Below are 11948 nucleotides of genomic sequence, written 5' to 3'. Positions count from 1 at the left end.
CAGACTCTTATTGATGTATGGCATTGGCTAGCTGATCATCTTGTAGGGGGAGGTGCATAATGTGACCTATGAGGAGGTGTGCTAGAGAACTGCTCCCATGAAATGGGAAACCTAAATGCAGTGGGGGACATTGGATCCTGAGATGTCAGAGTCCAAGTGGAGGCACTTTTAATGGCCAAAGTTGAGGTGGGCGTGGTTATCCTAATAGACAGCAGGGTCAAAGCAGCAATCAGAGTCGACTCTTATTGATGTATGGCATTGGCTCGTTGATCACGATGTCCCTAGAAGGGAAATAGATGGGAGGCCTACTGAATTCTTACTTGATCTGTATAAGCAGAAGAATTCTAGGTCAAGAGAACAAAAGTCTAACTTGAATCATAAAAACAGTCATGACCTCTCAATTCCCAGACTTCAGACAGTTTACAGACCCAGAACTCCCAGAATGAAGGGGAGGTCGGGACCCCTTAAGGAAGAACTCTGCCAAAATGTATCCATTAAGTTTTCTTCCAGTTGAAATTTCCTAAAGGGACCTAGACCTGCACCCTTTTATCAGAGTGCCTGTGTGGGAAAAGGAAATAATCAGACATTTGGGGGACTCTGGACACTGGCTTTTAACTGATACCACCCAGTCCTGGCTGGGTAACTCGGTGGGTTAGAGCACCGTCCTCATATGCCAAGGTTGTGGGTTCGATTTCCAGTCAGGGCACATACAAGAATCAGCCAATGAATGCATAAATAAATGGAACAACAAAACTCTCTTTCTCATCAATAAATAAAAAAATAAACTGATACCATCCAGGAGACACATTACTGTGTCAGAGAGAGTAGGGGCTTGTGGAGGTCAGGTGGTCAATGAAATTTTAGCTCAGATCCATTTCACAGTGGATCCAGTGGGTCCCCACACCCATCCTGTGGTTATTTCCCCAGTTCTTTTCTTTCTTTCTTTCTTTCTTTCTTTCTCTTTCTTTCTCTTTCTTTCTTTCTTTCTTTCTTTCTTTTAAAGAATTTTATTGATTTCAGAGAGGAAGGGAGAGGAAGAAAGAGTGATGAGAATGAGGGAGAATCATTGATTGGTGCCTCCTGCACGCCCCCTACTGAGGATTGAGCCCACAACCTGGGCATGTGCCCTTGACCATAATCAAACCCCGGACCCTTCAGTCTGCAGGCTGACGCTCTGTCCACTGAGCCAAACTGGCCAGGGCTATTTCCGCAGTTCTTGATGCATAATTGGAATGGACACACTCCAGCTGGGAGCACTCCCACTTGGGGAAGAGGGAGAAGCTACCCCACCCCCTTTCTCCCGCAGGCCTGAGGGCAAAGGTAGTGAGGTAGGAGGACAGTGGGGGCCCCTCTTTAGCCAGCTCAATCCTCAAAGATTGGACGCTTCCCTCCCCCAATCTCCAGTGATGGGCCAGAAACCCAGCTCTGGGGTGAGATCACCTGGCTGGCTCACTTGCTGGGACCTGGTGGCCGAAGCTCATTGGGCAGCCTCAGGCAGAGCACTTAACCTTGCTCTTGTCTTCAGAACCCAGCCTGTCTCCTTGTTGGAGACAGGAGAGCCATGGGGGGCTGACAGGGGGTGACAGGGGGTGGTGGATTCTGAGGTCCTCTGGCATGGGAGCCCAATGGAGAGCCATGGGCAGGGTCTGGCTGCCAGGGGCCTGGTGAGGGATGGGTATCTCATGTGGAGTCATAAATTATCCCCCAACACTTCCTCCTGTAGCTTACACCATAACCTCTGGCCTGCAGCCCCGTTCCTCCTTGAGAAACAAAAGACTCTTTGAGAGCCCAGCCCCTTCCACTCCAATGCACCCTCCTTGCCAGAGTTGCCCTCAGGCACTGCCTGGTGAGCTAAGGGCTGCTTTGGGGACAGCTGGCTCCTGGTGCTCTACCATTGTTAGTCAATAGCAGCCACCAGGCCAGGCCAGGCAGGTCAGTGCACCCCGGGCAAGGGATGGGTGGAAGAAAGAAGAAATCATCTGGGTCTCATTCATCGGCTCAGAGAAGCACTCAATAAATGCTTGCAGAATGGATGAGCTAATGGACGATGCTTGGGACTTCTGCTCACCTATGACTTTTGCTTCTTCTGAGTGACAAGTGCCAGGTAGAGCAGAGACCAAGATTGGGGGTGTGGCAGTTAGAAACGACTTCTGCTCACCTATGACTTTTGCTTCTTCTGAGTGACAAGTGCCAGGTAGAGCCGTGACCCTGATTGGGGGTGTGGCCCAGGGCAGGTCCCGTGGGAAGCCCCTGACGATACCTGAGGGTAGGGCAGACATGTGGGAGAGTGCGCCTGGGGGAGTCGCCAAGCCAGACGAAGGCCACCGAACCCCCAACCCCATAAGAGGTTCTGGTGGGGGCCCAGCGCGATGACTTCCATCCAGGTCCTCTGATTCTCAAGGTCGCAGAGACTGTGAGCAAGACTGACCGGCAGGGGGCGCGCTCACCCCGCCCCACTGCAGTTTCCGGAGGCCGCGGCGGGGAGTTGGGGGGCGGCGACGACAGGTCCGACTACCCGAGCGGATCCCAGCGCCCGAGCCCCAGCCCCTCAGCCACACCGCCCGATCTGCCAGTGCGCCAGTGCCCGGGACGCACGAAGCCTCCTGGCGCCCGAGGGTGCGGGGACGGGGTGTCGGGGCCTCATTTGGTGGGGTGGCTCTTCCCGAGCCAGCTGGAGTGGGACAGAGCTGGGGGGAGTGGGGGAAGGAGCAGGAGATGGGAACAGGATCGGGGGACGCTCCCAGCCGCAGCCGGTTCTCCAGGGCAGCTGGGTGGGACTCACCTGCACTTACACCCTGGCCGCCTCTCCCTGCGGCCCGCCCATGCCCGCACATTGCACCTGCTGTCAGCCTGGCCCACTGGGGAGCACCAGGTTCTGGGCTTCCACCTCCCACACATCTTTGCCCGCGTGTCTCCCCCACGATAATGACAGCGCCTAGCTAGCCTCCCCCAACCGGTGTGATCTTTGCAAAACAGTCATCAGACCAGGTAACTTCCCTCAGTGGTTCCCACAGGCTCTGCTTGCTTGGTCCACAGACCCCACTTCTCCAGCTTGATCTCCCACTCCACAAATGACAGCAGGCTTATTTCTAACTACGCTGTTTTTATGACCCACATCCCCTGCACCCAAACCTCAGCAGCTGGGCCTTTGGACCAGACAGACTAGCTCCTAGAAACATGCCCCCGTGTTTCTGCTTCCTAGAGTTTGTTATCCCCCCTCCGCCCCCGTGCCAGAATCCTCCTAGAAGCCTTGCTTGGTGGCTGTGCCCCAGTGGCTCTCTTTGTCCCCCACATGGCAGAGGCCCTGGGCAAGTCTCCCATAGGTGTGCGTGCACAGACTGGGTTCTTGCCATCCCCTTGCTGGTGTCACCCTACCCCAGGGCAATAGCTCCTCAATGCCAGCGACTAGGACACATTCATCTCATTTCCTTTCCCAAATGCCATCAGATGTGCATATAGTCAGGTTCGATGTGGTGGCCCATTGGCCAGGAGGAGGGAAAATGTGGGAGAGAGGGGATGCTGAGCTGCTCAGGCCACTGGGCCAAGTAAACACCATCCCTGAGGGAGATGACAAAGAGGCCAAGAGCACAGGGGGACAGAGAGGGCAAGTCTAGGGAGGGAATCCTGGGGGGCAAGGTCATGGTGGGAGGAAGGCCCAACCTGACCCAGCTGCCCAGCTATGCATCCCCTTCACAGACTATAATGATTCTTTGTGGGTGATTTTTATCCCCGTCTGTCTCCTCCACCTACCTATGAACTCTACAAGGGCAGGGACAGGGTCATTCTCCACACCTAACCATGATGAGTGTTCATGGATTTGCTGAGTGACTGAGCAACCATGTGTGTGTGTGTGTGTGTGTGTGTGTGAGAGAGAGAGAGAGACAGAGAGCAAGACTAAGAGAGTCTATTCTAACTCTCTATCCCTCTCCCTTCTTCTCTATAAAAAAAATCAGTAAAATATATTTTTTAAAAAAGCCCTAACCGGTTTGGCTCAGTGGATAGAGCATCGGCTTGCGGACTGAAGGGTCCCAAGTTCGATTCCCGTCAAGGGCATGTACCTTAGTTGCTGCACAGAGTAGCATCAGATGAATATAAGTATGTCACATACTGCCTCCAGCCACTCCCTCTGTATCCCATCTGTAGGAGTGTGTCCCCAGGAACACCTATCACCCTACCCAGGCCCTGGGCACTAGGACTTTGCTTAATGGAGCTTAGGGGCAAGAAGCATAGGGAAGACAGTTGGTGGCCTCCGGTGGCAGACAGGAGCAGGGGCTGCTGGGGAGGGGGCTGAGAGTTACCTGCAGGTAAGCACCCTCCATCTCAACCTCTCGCCCACGGCTCCCAGTGCCTGTCTCCGGGCGTGATTTGTTCCTTGTAAAATTGTTTTATCTCCAACCAGGACATTTACAAGCTACTTCTGGCTTCAAAGAGCGTGGCAGCAGCATTGCCAGAGAGGAGAGACAGAGCAGAGAGGAGATAGGGTCCCGTGGGGTCTGCCCCGAAGTGCAGGCTGCCTGCTGTCCTGGGATTCCTCCTCCACCTCTGACTCCAGTGGCTTTTTGCTTCCTTCGTCCCGAAGTGTGGTTCTTTGCTGGGCCCCCATCTCTGAGCCCAGGAGTCTTTGGTGTGTGTCTGGATGTAGGGGGGCGGGTCAGGGAAGCTAGAATCAGAGGGAGGACAGCAATTCCCTGTATAGGGGACACAGGTGGGGTCCTTGTTCTCTGAGGAGAGGGTGGAGGTCAATTTTGAAGGTACTGATGTCAGAGCAGGAAACTTCAACTTAGGGAGCACCCTGTTGGGAAGGGACAAGGAGTCTGAGGCCCTCGCCCCAAGATGATGGGCCCTGGGCCCTGGGCTCTGGGTCTTCCTGTGCACTGAGCGACACCTGTCTGTGTGTCTGTCTGGCCGACTGTAGGGGTGGGGTGCTTCCCTGGAACTGAAGGGGGATGGAGTGCGGCCCTCCCTAGGTGTCTTGTCTGCTGCCAGGCTAGAGTTGCTCCTGGAAGTAGGTCATTGGTGTATGGGGAGACTCAAACTTAGGGTTTTCCACGCTGTGGGGGCAGTGGTTGGTGCCTGGTGGCAGGCCTCTGACACTCCGATTTCTTGCCTGTTCATACACACATTCACATGGCCCTCTGTCCTCTGTGGAGCATGGGGTTCCTGAGCCTGATTCAGGCCCCTTGCTTTAAAAATATTTTTTTAAAGTATATTTGTATTGATTTCAGAGAGGAAGGGAGAGGGAGAGAGAGATAGAAATGCCGATGATGAGAGGGAATCATTGATTGGCTGCCTCCTGTACACCCCCTACTGGGGATGGAGCCTGCAACCTGGGCATGTGCCCTGACTGGGAATTGAACTGTGACCTCCTGATTCATAGGTCAACACTCAACCACTGAGCCACACTGGCCAGGCAGGCCCCTTGCTTCTGATGGAATGTGCTCGCAGTCCCCTTCCGGTCCCTGGGGCCCTCACCAGGGCATGGATGAACAGACCTGGCCCCGAGCCCCAGTGGCCTGATGTGAGGCCAATTGAATAATACCCAAACTTCCCCATGATGCTCAGGGGCTTCTACTCTCAGAGGCCTGGCTTGGAGCTGTGAAGCTAGGGGAGGGGGGTTGGGGTGCGGGCTGAGAGTTCTGTTTCTGTGGGACCCTCTTCTCTTGCTCTTTTAAACTCACCTTGGGGATAAAGGCTCTTACCAGCCCTCCCCTCTTGCAGAGGCGGGACTGCCAGCCTAGAAGGATGTCTGCATGGTAGTAAGTTGAGCTGGGCCAGGCTGGTGGGAGAGAAGAACTGGCAGGTCCAGCTGAGTTCCCCCGGGAAGCAGCCTGGGGCCTGGCCCCTGCCCTCCCGGAGAAGCAGGGACCAGCGGCAGCGGCCCTCTGTGCCGATCCCTCAGGAAGACCCAAGGGAAAAGAATGAGGCTGCAAGTTGGGGCCCATCCCGGCACAGGAGAGGGATCTGGCTCTTTCTGGCAAACGCTGCAGCCCTAGGCAGGCTTCCTGCAGGTGTGCGGCCGCTCCAGGTGGCTACTGAGCTGGAGAAGGCCTCCCTTCTCCCAACTCCTGGCTAAGGGAACCTCTTCATGGGTCCCTCCTGACACTGGGAATCTTGTCTCCATGGCAAACCCTTCAATGCCCCAGTGTCCCCAGGTCTAGCCGGTCACCAGGAATAAGACCTGGGTTCTGGCAAGCTAGGCTGGCTGGCCACTTTGAGACCAAGGAGAGCAAATTATGAAGTACTCAGGTCTCCTGGGGGGGGAGCAGCTTCAAGGGTACCCCTTTTGGTGCCGGGGTCACTGAAGTATGTCCACTCTCTCCTTCTCATGAAGAGCCTAGGGGCTGGGCACCAGAGAGGCGTATTACTTTTGTTTTATAAAGTAGGAAAGTGAGGTCAGAGACTGGATACCTGCCAAGGTCACCTGCTTGGGTCGGGGGTGGGAGGCAGAGCTGGACATAAATCAGGTTCCAAAGTCTTTGCTGTCAGCACTGTGCTGTGGTGCTGTCTCCAGCCCCAGGGATGGGCTCCTGATCCCCACCTTGTTCCCTACCAGGGAGAACTAGGAGCTGTGGGCTCTGGGGTGGGTGAGGTAGGTGGGTTAGACATCTCCTAGGGACCCCTCCCTGGGAGGAAACCACATCCTCTATACGCTCAGGCAAATCTGGCATCCAAAGTGGAAAAACCCCACATAAATCAACGACAGCTGGGCCAGCCCTTGGCTGCAGCCCCCTCCCCTTGGAATTCCGGCAGGCTCTGGGAGTAGGTCTGGGGGTGAGGGTGTGGTTCTAGGGGAGGGAGTTCCTGGAAGCCCCTCAAGTGTGAAATCTCCCCCAGCTGCCTCCCAGGGAGGTGGTTATTAATTAATTTCCAGAGGGATGCAGCTTCTTGAACATCCAGCCCTGCTGCCTATGGGTACCCTGGCTGGGGTGCCCATCTTAGGGACCGGATGGTAAAAAGGTAGAGAGGGGCATGGGAAAGGAGCACACACATAGACTCTCTTAGAGTCTTTTTAAAAAATATATATTTTATTGATTTTTTACAGAGAGGAAGGGAGAGGGAGGCCTCTGGGCACCCATATATTTTACTGATTTTTTTTATAGAGAAGAAGGGAGAGGGATAGAGAGTTAGAATAGACTCTCTTAGTCTCTCTCTCTGTCTCTCTACCTCCCCCCGCCCCAAACACACACGGTCGCTCTGTCACTCAGCAAATCCATGAGCACTCATCATGGTTAGGTGTGGAGAAGGGATCAAGACTGAATCTGTCCCTGCCCTAGTAGAGTTCATGGGAAGGTGGAGGAGACAGACAGGGATCAAAATCACCCACAAAGAAATCATTATAGTCTGTGAAGGGGATGCATAGCTGGGCAGCTGGGTCACGGCTTTGTGGGGTCAGGTTGGGCCTTCCTCCCACCATGACCTTGCCCCCCAGGATTCCCTCCCTAGACTTGCCCTCTCTGTCCCCCTGTGCTCTTGGCCTCTTTGTCATCTCCCTCAGGGATGGTGTTTACTTGGCCCAGTGGCCTGAGCAGCTCAGCATCCCCTCTCTCCCACATTTTCCCTCCTCCTGGCCAATGGGCCACCACATCGAACCTGACTATATGCACATCTGATGGCTGGCCTAAGGATGGGCAGATGGACCTCTTCCTGGCCATCCTGTGTGGGCAGAGGGTCCAGATGAAGGGAGAGGAGAATTGAGCTCTGGCCATCTTGGACCCTTACAGCCGAGGGCCCCTGGGGAGATCCTATTGGGCAGAAGGGACTTGTGGACACATGTTTCCTGCCCTGATCAGACAGGGCAGGATGTGGGTGACCTTCCTAGGATGCCCTCATGGCCTGGTCTTTTTGGGGGGGCCCCAAAGTCACTTTCACCATGTGACTCAGAAAGGGAAATCCATTGTCCCTCGTTCACACAGGAAGGAGCCAGAGGGGAGCTAGGGCTAGACCCGATGTCAAGGGAGAGCAGAGGCAGAGCGGAGGAGCCACTCAGACATCCTGGGGAGGGGGAGGCAGCCACCCTGTGCTTTTTGAACATGAAGAGGCAGTTTCTCAAGTTCTCAAGTTTAACCTTCAAAAAGACTCTGTAAAAGGCTAAACACAGTTACTGTCTGACCCAGCAATTCCACTCCTGGCTATAGACCCAAGAAAAATGAAACATATGTTCATGCAGGACTTGTGAATGAATGTTCACAGCAGCATTATTCACAATAACCAAAAGGTGGAAACATCCCAAGTGTCCATCAACTGAGGAAAACATAAACAGAATGTGGTTCATCCATGCAGTGGAATGTTAGCCCGAAAAAGGAACGAAGCTCTGACACATGCTGCGACTGGGATGAACCTGAAAGACACCAGGCTGTGCGAAAGAAGCAGACACAAAGGCCACATGTTGTACGATTCCACTGATAGGCAATGTGGAGAGCAGGCAAATCCATAGGAACAGAAAGTAGACTAGTGGTTGCTCGGGGCTGGGGAGGGGAGCAAGGGAAGTGACTGCTAATGGGTATGAAACGTCTTTTTAGAGTTATGAGTATGTTCTAAAATGGACCGTGGTGATGGTTGCACAATATTGCGAATATACTAGAAACCTCCGAATTCTGCTCGTTAAGTGGTTGAATTGCATGGTGTGGGAATTACATTTCAATGAAGCTTGTTCCTTCAGAGTCAAGACTGGGGTCTCCTAGAAGGAAATAGAGCAGTGGTTCTCAACCTTCTGGCCCTTTAAATACAGTTCCTCATGTTGTGACCCAACCATAAAATTATTTTCGTTGCTACTTCATAGCTGTAATGTTGCTACTGTTATGAATCGTAATGTAAATACCTGATATGCAGGATGGTCTTAGGCGACCCCTGTGAAAGGGTCGTTCGACCGCCAAAGGGGTCGCGACCCACAGGTTGAGAACCTCTGAATTAGAGGCTCCAGGAGGTAGGAGCCTGAGGCCAAGTGCTAGAAGGCAGGGCTGGGAAGGCTGGATGCTGAGGGCTGCTCCCTCTCACACCAGGATGCGCCTCGGACTCTACCCCAGTTCTACCCCCTCCTCTACTGCTGAGCCTTTCCCCACGACAACTGGGATCCGGTCCTCCTGCTCCTCGCTTGATCTTCGCCTCCTCCAGGAAACCTCCCTTGACCTCTCTGTTCGGATGCACTGCTCCTGGCCTCTCCTGTTTGGACATGTTTCCTGAAATATATTGTTATACTTTTTTTTTTTCCATAGCTTAAAACAAACGGCCTGCACCTGCAGAATTTAAGATACGCTCCCCAACCCGCTCGGGCACTTCCCTTTGCCTGTCCGAGCTGTGTGCCCACCAGATCTCCTACTATCTTCCAAGGACGTCCTGTTGTTCAGGTAGCTCCCCCAGCTGCTGGTGCAACCCTGACCCAGCCCCTACATACAAGACGACATAAACATTCCCCCGACATACTGGTCTCAGCCCGCTGTGAGAAAGTGTAGCAAAATTTCTTAAACTCTCACAGATGTTTCCTGAAATATATTGTTATACTTTTTTTTTTTCATAGCTTAAAGCAAACGGCCTGCACCTGCAGAGTTTAAGATACGTTCCCCAACCCGCTCGGGCACTTCCCTTTGCCTGACCGAGCTGTGTGCCCACCAGATCTCCTACTATCTTCCAAGGACGTCCTGTTGTTCAGGTAGCTCCCCCAGCTGCTGGTGCAACCCTGACCCAGCCCCTACATACAAGACGACATAAACATTCCCCCGACATACTGGTCTCAGCCCGCTGTGAGAAAGTGTAGCAAAATTTCTTAAACTCTCACAGCGTCTCTTGGCCTGGCTCCTGTTGGCGCAGACCTAACACTCGCCATTCACATCCTTCCACCAGTGGCCACTATCGAGTGCCTACTGTGTGCCAGCTGTGTTAGGTACCGGGGCAACACTGGTGAACAAACGTTCCAAGGCTGTCATCCTGGGTGTCACCACATTTGTACCCTCCCCCCTCACCTGAGAGACATACGGTGGGTGGAGGGAGGGGATTAGTTGCCAAAGTCTCCACGCCAAGACTGCTCGTTCCTGGATGTCATCCTCTTGCCCCCAGAGCATTCAGTGTCCTGTTGTTCTTGGTAATTCCTTCTGGCACAGTTTCAAGCAGGTGTGTGTGTGTGTGTGTGTGTGTGTGTCGGGGGAGTGGCTAAGGAAAAGACATTCTCAGCAAGGGAAACAGTGTGAGCAAAGGCTAGAAGGTGGAAATGACAATGCCTGGTGTGAGGCAGGGAGATGGAGGGGCCACCAGGTTTAATGCTGGAATTTGGAGCCCTGAGCGGTGGCTGCTGGGACGGTGGGTGGGTGCTGCGGGTGGAGTGAGACCGCACCAGGAGAGCTCTAAGAAGAGCCACCCCGTCTAGAACAAATCCCGTTTTACGTACTTTGACCCTGCGTGTGCCAGCATGCACCCCAGACACCACTGTGCCAACCACCCGCCTACGCGGCCTCTGGCTGAGTCTTGCCCTGACAGGCAGGTGCAGGCCTGGCATCTGGGACCTGGGCTGGGCCCCGGTCAATGGTCTTCACCCCACTGGCCGTGCATAGCCCCCTCTGGCTCGGGCTGCCTCTGTGTGGGAGCTCTGGAAATATTTGTGGGTCGTGGAGGCTCCCCTGCCCCTCGGAGGCGCCCCAGGCGGCTGGGACTTGCCCAGATGCCATTAGGCCCAGATGCCACTAATGGGCAAAACCGACAGAGACCTCTGGGTATCGGCTGGAGAGGCCGGCTGACCATGTAGCCAGGAAGGCTGGGCTGGGACAGGGGTGGAGAGAGGACACGGGTCCATGTCTATCTCTACCTGGGACTGTGGCTCAGTCTCTCAGAGCCCGGGTCTCCTCTCAGCCTTTCTCCTCTGTGCTGTCCTGGGGGCTCAGTGAACTTAGGGGTACAGAACACTCTTGCATAGTGTCCAGCGCACAGGTCCCATCACTGAGTAACGGCGGACCCTCACTGCCCCTCTGAGGGAGCTCCTAGGACGGCACCTGGGCTCCTCCTCCTAGTTCCCCTCGCACAGGTCTCCTGAGTCTTCAGATCTCCAATAGGAGCCACTGCCAGCATCAGAGCCAACCTCCAGGGGACACCAGGTGGACCGGGCGGACCAGGCTACATAGACAGATCCTAGTTCCCCTCGCACAGGTCTCCTGAGTCTTCAGATGTCCAATAGGAGCCACTGCCAGCATCAGAGCCAACACCCCAGGGGACACCAGGTGGACCAGACTACATAGACAGACGATGTGATACTATAGAAGGATCAGGAGACTGAAGCCTGAATTTCACTGGGCCCTTAGGCAAGACACCTGTCCTCACTGAACCTGTCTTCCCCACTCTCAAATGGTAATCATAGCCCCAGCAGGTTTGACTCAGTGGATGGAGCGTCGCCTGTGGATTGAAAGGTCCCGGGTTTGTTCCTAGTCAGGGCACATGCCAGGGTTGCAGGCTCCATCCCCAGTGTGGGGCATGCAGGAGGCAGCCGATCAATGATTCTCTCTCATTATTGATGTTTCTATCTCACTCTCTCTCCCCCTTCCTCTCTGAAAACAATAAAAATAAAACATTTAATAAAATAAAATAAAATGGTAATCATACTTGGCTAGCCCGCTCCAGCCACCAGGGCTGTGAATCCGATGACTGGCAAACCGACTGGCAGCGAGGTGCGCCCCATGTCTGCTGTAGGGCCCCATTCCTCGGTGCCCTAGGGCCCAGGTCTGTGCGCCTCCTTGGCTCACTTGCTCAGCTCGCGCACCTGCCACGCCAACCTGGTTGGCGAGGGGCGGGATCGGCCTTCTAAGACCTAGTGCTGGGGCCCCGCGGTGCAGCCCCGTCACTGCTCTGCGTCCCGACCCGCCTCTGCCCCATCCCGAGGGCACGGGGTGAAGACCTGTGGCCGGGAGGTCTGGAGCCCAGCGTCTCCCAGCGGACGCGTCCAGGTTTTCACGCCGCGACGTCGGTGGGTG

This window comes from Myotis brandtii, unplaced genomic scaffold (genome assembly GCF_000412655.1).
Source record: "Myotis brandtii unplaced genomic scaffold, ASM41265v1 scaffold233, whole genome shotgun sequence".
Classification (NCBI taxonomy): Eukaryota; Metazoa; Chordata; class Mammalia; order Chiroptera; family Vespertilionidae; genus Myotis; species Myotis brandtii.
Note: the sequence above shows the minus strand (reverse complement) of the source record.